This window comes from Mastomys coucha, unplaced genomic scaffold (assembly GCF_008632895.1).
Source record: "Mastomys coucha isolate ucsf_1 unplaced genomic scaffold, UCSF_Mcou_1 pScaffold5, whole genome shotgun sequence".
Classification (NCBI taxonomy): domain Eukaryota; kingdom Metazoa; phylum Chordata; class Mammalia; order Rodentia; family Muridae; genus Mastomys; species Mastomys coucha.
The window spans coordinates 52,295,289-52,304,950 of NW_022196911.1; the positions used below are offsets into that span (position 1 = coordinate 52,295,289).

Genomic DNA, 9,662 nt, shown 5'->3' on the forward strand with positions numbered 1-9,662 from the left:
CATAAATCACACACAAAGGCATGAACACACATGCATGTACACATATGCATGCATATAGACACAAGCATGTACTCACAGGCATATACCACACATGCATGCATGTACACATACACACGGGTACAAGTCACACACAACAACAATAATAAGCTTGTTAAAATAAGTGCTAAAGAATGTGGAATTATAGTGTCTGGAAATTACTTCTGAGGATCTGCTCAGTAAATGGACACTGGCCTGCACAGGACTAAGAGATAGGATAGCCAAGAGCTAATGCAGTCTGCTGGAGAAAGGCTTCCTGCCTTAGGGCCCCCAAGATCTGATGGAACAGTTTATGCCTCTGTCTTGTAGTAAATGAAGAGAACAGGGGTGTGAGAGAACATTGAAGAGGTAGGCCAAGGCCAATTGGCAGAGGACCCTGTGGTTATGGTATAGATGTGGGTTTTTACTGTAGATCAATGGATAGCCAACCTGCTAGGGGGCATTAAGCAAGAGAAAGGTTGATTTGCATACTAAAATTCCATCTGGGGAGCTAAGAAGGAAATGAACTGGGGCAGAGAAGAGTCTAGGGCAGACACAAAAGGACCAGACTAGAGGTTTTCCCAGCTGTCTAGGGGAAATGATGGTGATGAAAATTATAAGGGTCATTGCCATGGATACAGATTCCCAGGATTGACAGGAGTTGATGATGTGGATATGTGAAGATGGGAAAATGAAGGAAGCACAGATGAGCCCAAGAAGGAAAGGGTATTTGGAGACTGAGGAAGCCCAGCTTCGGAGAGAGTTAGCTCAGGACACATCTTAACACTCTCTATTCCCCACTGGGAACTCTTAAGTCAGAGAAGGAAACAAAGTCACTTTGTTTCATTTCATTTCGTGTTGCCTCTAAATCACTGGGAGGGTTTAATCTCAACTGTCAACTTGATAAACTCTAGAATGACCTAGGAGATGGACCCCTGGCCATGCCTGTAAGGCACTATTTTGATTAGGTTCATAGAGAAGAGAACTCATAGTGGGTGGCACAATTCCCTGGGCTTCTGTCCTGGACTACATTAAAAAGGAGAAAGTGAGCTGGGCACCAGCACCTATCACTTTCCTCTTTGTGACTGAATTTAGCGTGTGTGACCAACTGCCTCAGTTCCCACTGCTGAACCTTCCTCATCGTGATGGACCATACATACCCTGCAGCTGTGATCCAAACTAAACCCTCTCTCTCTAGGAAGTTACTCTTGACATGGTATGCTATCCAACAGGAAACACCACTAAGACAGGAAGTGCCCATGGCCTGTAATGCTCACAGCATTCCTCCCTCACATACAGTTTGAACCCCAGGTCCTACTGTGTACAGCTCTATTCTCAGCCTCCCAAACCCTGGTGCACCCCCCATGGGGTCAGTGGTTTTTCCTGATTCAAGTGAACTTAGCTAACGAGAAGAGAGTGGGCAGGTGGGCCCTAGGGAAAACAGAGGAAAATGAGTAGTTATCATTCAACCTCAGAACTCTCCCTTTATTCTGATCATAGACTATCTCAGCAGGGATAATTATCTCCACCTGATGAAGATAATTACAGTCAGTGAGAAGTCGAGGGCGGTGGAATAATGGCACTTTGGGGATGTCCCTGAACCCCATATCATACATTCCCTCCCTCCAGCTCATTTGCTTGTTGGTGGCCCTGTAAATGACTCACCATGGGAACAGAGTGGCCAAGGAGAAAAGCCAAGAAGACAACCAATGATAGCCTGACCACTCTGTTCCCATGCTGACTCCATAGCAACCAGTTTGCCACCAGCAAGGAAGGATGGGAGGATACTCCCCCATTCTACCTCCCCCTCTCCCTCCTACCCTGAAAGACAGAACTTCACAAGCCCGTTTCTCTTGTTCATCCTGGAGTCATTGGAGGGGGTGGGGGGACAGACAAGGAAGCTGTGAGTTGATTAAAAAAAAAAAAAAAGCAGCCTGAGACATCAAAATCGTTTTCCTGTTGAACTCACAAGTCCTGCAGAGGTCCCAGGTTAATTGTTACAAGGGACATTGTTACAAGGCTCTGTGGAAGAAATGAAAGAAACGTGTGATGCACACTCTGGGTCACTGATCCAGGGTGGGGAGCAGGGTCACTTCTGCTGGGACCAGCATTGGCACCTCCTGTGATGTTAGCTCCTTCCAGAAGTTCTGTACTAGACAGGATGTTCTGTGTGTTTCACAGCCTCTTTCTGCCTCCCAGATAGAAAATCATGGGACCCAAATTCCATCCAGGGAAGATGAGCTTAGGAATGCAAAAATAAAGACTATGAGGCAGCAAGAAACGGTGCCAGATAGCAGCCATAAACTCAGACTCCAGGGTCTGGCTCTGCTAGACAAATGTGGCCACAAACAGAGAGAGGTCATCTGTGTCCAGTAAAGGCAGAGGCTCTGGCCTTTTTCTGGCAGTGAGGATGACCACATGAAGTGAAGTGACTCCCAAGGGCACATCCCTTTTCTCTGCTTCCCTTTCTTCACCTTTGTCAAAAAACACCAAACCAGGGTGTAGGATTAGCCCAGGCTGGGTGATTGCACATTTTTGACTGGTGTGATATGTGCATGGACTGTTTGAGGTCTCTCCCATCATGGGGGTTGTGGAGGGGACCCCAGTCCATGGATGTTTCACTTCTCCATCTGAATCTGCTGATGGATGAGGAAGACAGAACTTGAGAGTCCTGCTGAGAGCTTCCACCAACTCCCTACTTCCGGGGAGGAAGAGTCAGGGTCTCTTTCACACACTGTCACAGTGGCAGAGAAGTGTTCAAATGAAAGCAGCTACTGGGAAACAGAAGGCTCTGCTGTGACCCCAAATTACCTATTAAAGCTGGAGGTCTAAGGTGTGAGAAACAGAGATCCTCCATTCATAATTAGAGTTTTCATTTCATACGAAGAGCACTAGAGAATTAGGGCAGTAAACTGGAGGTAGTTCTCGAATGTCAAACAGCACCAACTGAGAGCAGGTTTAAAGCCTGAAGCAAGCCCCTCCCAGGCCTTCCTCATTGGCTGGAGGATCAGGAGGGTACACTGGTACCCATGATCTAGGTCTATCGAATCTACCTTTTTTCACAACAAAAGCCACGTTTTTGTTCCTCTTTGCATTTTGAACCCTGATTTCTTTAAAGCTTACCAGAGGCAAAGCCTGGCTGTTAGTAATTCTCTACTCTAAACTTCTCATTTGAGGGATGGGTAGCTTGGCAGAATTTCCCCTTTTGTTTGTTCATAGTTGAACCTAAGCTGGCTCAAGGCATCTTTGAAAATGGCCTATCTATCATCATTTTACTGTTGACATATTACCATTTGAATAGTTGAATAGGAGAGACGTTTTTTCATACCAGAATTACAACAGGCCATGTTTCTGAAAGTTTATTCCAAGAGTGACTGTGTCGTTACCACCTGTTGGGTGACAGGTGTCATCAGTTGCCACAGCAAATATCACTGAAAATATGGATTAATATGGGACTCTTGGTGCAGAAAAAGGAGGTGGGAAGCAAGTCCAATGAGAAGGCACCCAGCAGCATCAACCCGGTTTCATGGGGATAGAGTGTAGCTTACAGGAATGGAAGGGATTTGGCCAAAATCAGGAAGGCAATCAATGTAAGTTTGATAGTATATGATGGGAGGGATGCTGGTAGCCCTTGCTTTTCCCCTGGTTTAATCAAACACCCCACAAGAAGCAGCCTAAGGAAGGAAGGGTTTCATTAACTCGCAGTTTGAGGGTCCAGTCATCATGATGAGGACAGCGTGATCACAGGAGACACTTACAAACCTCTCCTTTCAGGCTAGGTGGGACATCAGTTAGTACTCTCTGGAAATGCCCTCATGTCCCAGAGCTGTGCCTCAGGAATCCCCTAGACAAGTCCTAACTCAAATCAATTTGACAGTCAAGTTATCTGTTGCAGTGGTGACTAAAAATGCATGTATCAGCAACAGAGGGTAGTTCCTGCCTCATCCTGGGTGGCCATCACTGTGAGAATCTCCAGATCAAATACAGCCACATCCAGAGTGAACTCTGGCCTCTGGGAAGAGTCGTGTTGGCATAGATTACACAGTGTACAGCTGATACATTTAGACAGACTTACAATATCATGCTTATATATTTAAAAATAATAACTCCCCTCCATTTTTTGGTTCTATGTATAAAATCTGATTTCTGTGTTTTTATTTTCTTTCTCACATGTTAGATAAATAAGGCCATGGGGGAGAGGCTGCAGAGAAAGAAAGCCAGACCTCTGTATACTGGGCTCTACCCAAGGGCAGCTGAGTCCATGTTTCTCCAGAGATAACCCTATGTTTCTTTGTGAACCTTCTCTGGAGATAGAGTATCTGTGATCAAGAAACACAGTGTTGTATCTGAAAGAAGTACTGAGTTCCAGACAGAGAAAAACTAGAACATAGTTAATTTACCAGATGGAGAATGTGTGCTCAGTTTCCTGTAGGGAGGCCAAGAGATCTACTTCAGAGCTAGGTACCACCACCCATGCGGCATAGGAAACATTTGTCTCTCTGGCATGCCCTAACTCTACTTCAGGTGAATGGAGAGGGTCAAGGACAATGACCCAGAAGCCACATATCTAGATCATGACTACAAATGTATGCCCCTGGTGAACTCAGAGGAGGCCCTTCCCAGTGAGGAGGGCAGTTGCTACTTGGACAAGCATGGAGTCCCATCCTGAGGGAGAAGAGGGACTGGTGTCATCAGAGGCTCTAGGAACAGAGCTCTCAAGGCATTTCATCTCAGGCGTCCATCAGCCTATAGGTCTTACTATCTTCCCTTCAAAATGAGAGCAGGATGGTTCCACCATGTCTGAGTGTCTCATCTAAAGCTTGCCTCTTCTTGAGTGTTGGCTTCTACATGGCTCCAGCCAAGCAAGACATCTTCCCACAAGCGCCACAGACACTATGCTCTTAAAGAACCTTTTGTGTGAGAGAACTCTGTTGTGATCCTACTTGGCTCCTCCCTCTTTTAATAATGTTGTGGGTTTCACTACTGCCATGTGACCTTAAACACCCCTCCAAGTCTGTGCTTTGCACAGATACTTATAAGCTTGACCCTCAGAATAGGGCAATTTAAGATTAGCATCAACTCTACAATTTACTACCTGTGTATGCTTAAAAATACAAATCTCAGTGCCTCGGTTTCCCCTTGTGGGAAATAGAGATGATAAAACCTACCTTAATTATGATGCTGCCCCAATTTATCTCCCCATTGCTATGATAAAACTTTGACCAAAAGCAACTTGGGGAGGATAATTTCAGCTTACAGTTCCACATCACAGTCCATCATGAGGAAGTCAACACAGGCACTGAAGCCTAAATCATGGAGGAGTGCTGCTTCCTGGCTACCTCCCCATGGTTTTCTCAGTTTTTCTTTTTATATAACTGGAAACCACCTGCCCAGGAGTGGAACTGCCCATCATGGGTTCCCCACACCCTGAGACAACAAACATTAATCAAGAAAATGCTTCACAGAATTAATTACATGCTAATGTGATGTGGGCCACTCCTTAATTGATAGTCCCTCTTCCCAGATGACTCCAGATTGTTTCAACAAATTGGACAGAAACCAACCAGCACAGGTGTTCTAGAACTCAATGACACAATACCTAGTGAGATCAAATTCTCCCTCCACCAGGACTCACACACAGTAAATACTCCATATTGCTGCTTCTGTCAATGTCAACTGAACCTCTCTGCTGGCAACATACAATCTTCAGCTCTATATTCTAGTCACCTGGTTCTATGCCCTAAGGAGACAGAGACTGGGAACTCTACTCTATGACTCATAAAAAATAAAATAAAATTGAGCAAGGCATGGCGATACATGCCTGCAATCCAGCAGTTCTTAGCTTGTGGGGCAAGACCTCTGTGGGGATCAAACAACCCTTTCACAGTAGTTGCCTAAGACCATCAGAAATATCAGCTGCTTGCATTGTGATTCATGACAGTTCCAAAATCACAATTATGAAATAGCAACAAAAATAACTTTATGTTAAAGTTATTTATGTTAAAGAGGTTAAGAGCACTGTCGCCTCTTGGATACCTGCAGGCAGAATGCTGTATACAATACATGAATAAATCTTAAATAATGATAATAATAACTTTATGGTCACCACATAAATAAAAATACTAATTTTAGGGGGTCACTGAAACATGAGACTCACAACTTTAGGAAGGCTGAGAATCACTGCTGTAATCCAATGACTTGGACAAGCAGAAATGGAAGAGTTGAGAGTTCAAGGTTAGTGTGGGTGAAAGTGTGAGACCCTGTCTCAAAAAGAAACAAAAGCCATCGGGTGGTTCTGAGTGTTCTAAACACACAAAACGCTTGTTGATTGAGCGCAAGCAGTTTAGAGTAGCCCTCTTAGAACTGTATCATAGTTTTCATTTAATGGAGAAAAAAATCGAGGGAAGAGACTTCCTGGCTCTTACCAGCCACATTGGTATCTCAAGACAAGACAGGGATGGTCTCGGAAATTACCTGAGAGGAGAGGCACATTGGGCAAAGAGGAGTTGGAAGGACCCAGAAAGGAAAGTCCACTTGTTATTTTAAGGGGTCTGGCTACCCTGCTATTTAAGGATGCTCTAACTAACTTCATCTCTGGGAAGATAATCAGAATCGTTGTGACTTCATTGTTTGTATCGATGGATGCAAACTGGTGATACACTGGTGACTGTTGGGATCTGTCACTTGTTGACTCCTGACCTCATAGGATCTAGAGTCACTGAAGAGATAAGCCACCGGGCATGCCCTTCCAGGGATTGGCTAGATTCTGCTCATTGAGAAGATAAAGCACACATAAACGTAGTTGAAACCTACAAGGATTGGGTCCTGGACTCCATAAAAAGAAGAAATTGATCTGAGCACCAGCATTCACCTCTCTCTGCTTCCAGGCTGTGGAGGCACGTGAGCAACTGCCTCACACTCCTCAGTCATGCTTTCCTCACTACAGTGGAAACTGTGAGCCACAGCAAACCCTTCCTTGCTTAAACTGCTTTGTCCAGCATTTTGTCTGAGCATTGGGAACAATAACTAATACACTTACCATCATGAACTCCTCCCGATGCCCGACTAATACCATTCAGTAGAGAAGAAAACCAGAGCTCAGGAAGATTCCCCTCCCAGGCTATAGACACCCAAGATTATCACCTGTGTCGGTGGGATGCATCTGGGATGCATCTGACATACTCTCATCTTCTAAGCCCAACAATCTTCCTGATACTAATTTAGGAATCCCAGAGATGGTTAGAATTTGTTTGTTTGTTTTTTGATCTACTTTCTTATACAACATTCCTAAACTCTGATTTCTTCCCCTCTCCCCCCAAAAGGGGAGTCATTTTGCTTCTATTTTTTTGTAGTCCATTAAAATGATTATTTGCAAAACTATTGGCTAAAGACCTTTCTTACAAAGGAAGATATGTGAGTGCTGGGAAGTACATTCCATTCCCACCAGGTGTGAGGACAGGGTGGCCTTCTAGGGTGAGGGAGATGGTGGCACAGAGCAGAGATTGAGCCATTTTGGAACACCACCTTGTGTTCTTTGTTGTAGCTGTTAGGTGACTGTCAGTACAGAAAGGGCCCTGCTGTCACAACCAAGGGCTGGTGAGGACATTCTTTCAGCTGTAGATCTTTAGCTGTGCAGTGAGTAGGGAAACCATTAGAAATGGCTTCAAAGTCGTAGGAGCCGAGAATGATCTGAATGTAGATACATGTCCTATGGAAAGAGTCGTGTGAACATAATCAGAAGTACACAGAAGGATGCTCACCTCACTGTTGTCTGACTGAGCTAGAAATAGCCTACATCCATCAGTAAAGGCCTCGCCAAGAAAGAAAAAAAAGAGAAAAAGAAAAATGACAGACCCTAGTCCTTGGAGAAGCTCACAGCTATTAAGGTGGGTGTGTGGATGGCACCGGTACTTTGTAAGGACTTTCAGGGGTTCTGGGCTGAGAAACAGGGCTCACTGATCACAAATTACAGACTCATGATACCGCCTTATGCTGTCTCTCTGGAACTCAACAATAAAGGAGCTGAGCTCTGAGAGTCCCTGAGTTAGTTCAACAGTTTTTCTGAGAAGTAAAGCTTTTACTGGTGTGAGAAGAGGCTCTTGGGAATTAGGAGCAGTTTCTTGAAAGAAGTTGTAAGACTTCTACAAAAGCAAAAAAGAAAGGGAAGGCATGCCTTTTACACGGGTGACTGTGAGCAAAGGCATTGAGGGGGCACACATTGAGCAAAAGAGCCTGCCAGCCATTCCCAGACACTCCTGGCCTCAAAGCTTATCAGTTAAGTGATACACCTGATATCATGATCTCTGACGCCTGTGACAGATGTACAACAAGGCCATTAACTGAGATCTTAGAAAGCCCTCCTTATTCAGCTGTTACCAGCGAGATATCCAGTTCTAGATGGAGCTTTGTCAGCTATTCTGATGTCTAGAAGTTTGTGTCCTGTCAGACACCCCAAAAGCTCCTGACCCTGACTGCTTAGCAACCAATGGGAAAGATGCCAGCCAGAAAGACTCCATCTCTTTTGTTGGGGTGCCCACACATTAACCCTTTACTCTTTCAGGTCTCATTCTGGGAATGGGGGTGGGGGACAGAAAGAGGCTTTATTCTGTAGTCTTTCTGAAGGGTATGTGTGTGTATGTGTGTGTGTGTGTGTGTGTGTGCATATATATATATGTATATATAATACAAATATATGTAATTCAGTGTTTTGTGAATAGATACATTAAAAATGTAAAAATGGCATATTGATGGAGCGTCCCATAATTTTTCCTGTGGTGCTGGGACTTGAACTCAGGGCCTTGCTTGCATCTTCTATGCAAGTACTCTACCAACCCAGACCATGTAATATTTTGGTGCACATACACACTGCATAATATTCAAATCAAGTTAAGCATCTCTCTCCTTAAACATTGGCCATTTTCTTTAGGTAAAGATACTCTGAATGCTTTCTTCCAGCCTTTTGAAAATCAAACTACATTAATGCCATTCTCAGCCCTGTTCTTGTCAACAACACACCCATGCATCTTACTTCCATCTAGCTATGCTGTAATGTCGAGTCTTTCTTCATCTCTCCCTCTCCTCTCCCCTCCCCATCTCTGGTAACCACGACCCTGTTAGCATCCTCTGTAAAGTCTTTCTAGTCCTGCATTATTTCACCTAACACCGTGATCTCTAGTTCCATCCAGGCTTAGGAAAAATGACAGAAATGGTATTCCATTCTGCATAAGTACCACATTTCCTTTGTCCACCTGCCCATTGTTGCACACTTCCGTAGTAACAATTTTTTTGGCCTTTGTGTACGGTACTACAAGGAGTGGGGGATATGGCATTTTATAAGCCTGGCACTGACAGCAAATGCTATAAGCATTGTGGTAGATCTGAAGAAGCAGGAAGCATGCATGCAAACTTCTGAGTTTGCAAAGCAGAAGAGCCAAGGCACCCCAAAAAAAAATAGTAGACAAGAAGGTGGAGTGTACACCTGAGTAATTCCTGAGGGCAGAATTAATGACCTGCTTGGGGAGACCAAATGGAAAGACAGGAGCTTGTCCTGAAGAGACCCAGATTCGGGCCTCTATCAGGCGAGGCCGTGCACTGAAGGACAACGAGACCAGGCGTTCGGATGCAAGAGCAAAGAGGCTTTTATTTAG

General features: G+C 44.6%; 1 protein-coding gene across 3 annotated transcripts in view; it reads left to right on the plus strand.

Annotated features, from left to right (window-relative positions):
* Positions 1-9,662, plus strand: part of Gria1 (glutamate ionotropic receptor AMPA type subunit 1) — a 319,984-nt gene that overhangs the window by 235,897 nt on the left and 74,425 nt on the right. The window lies entirely within an intron of this gene.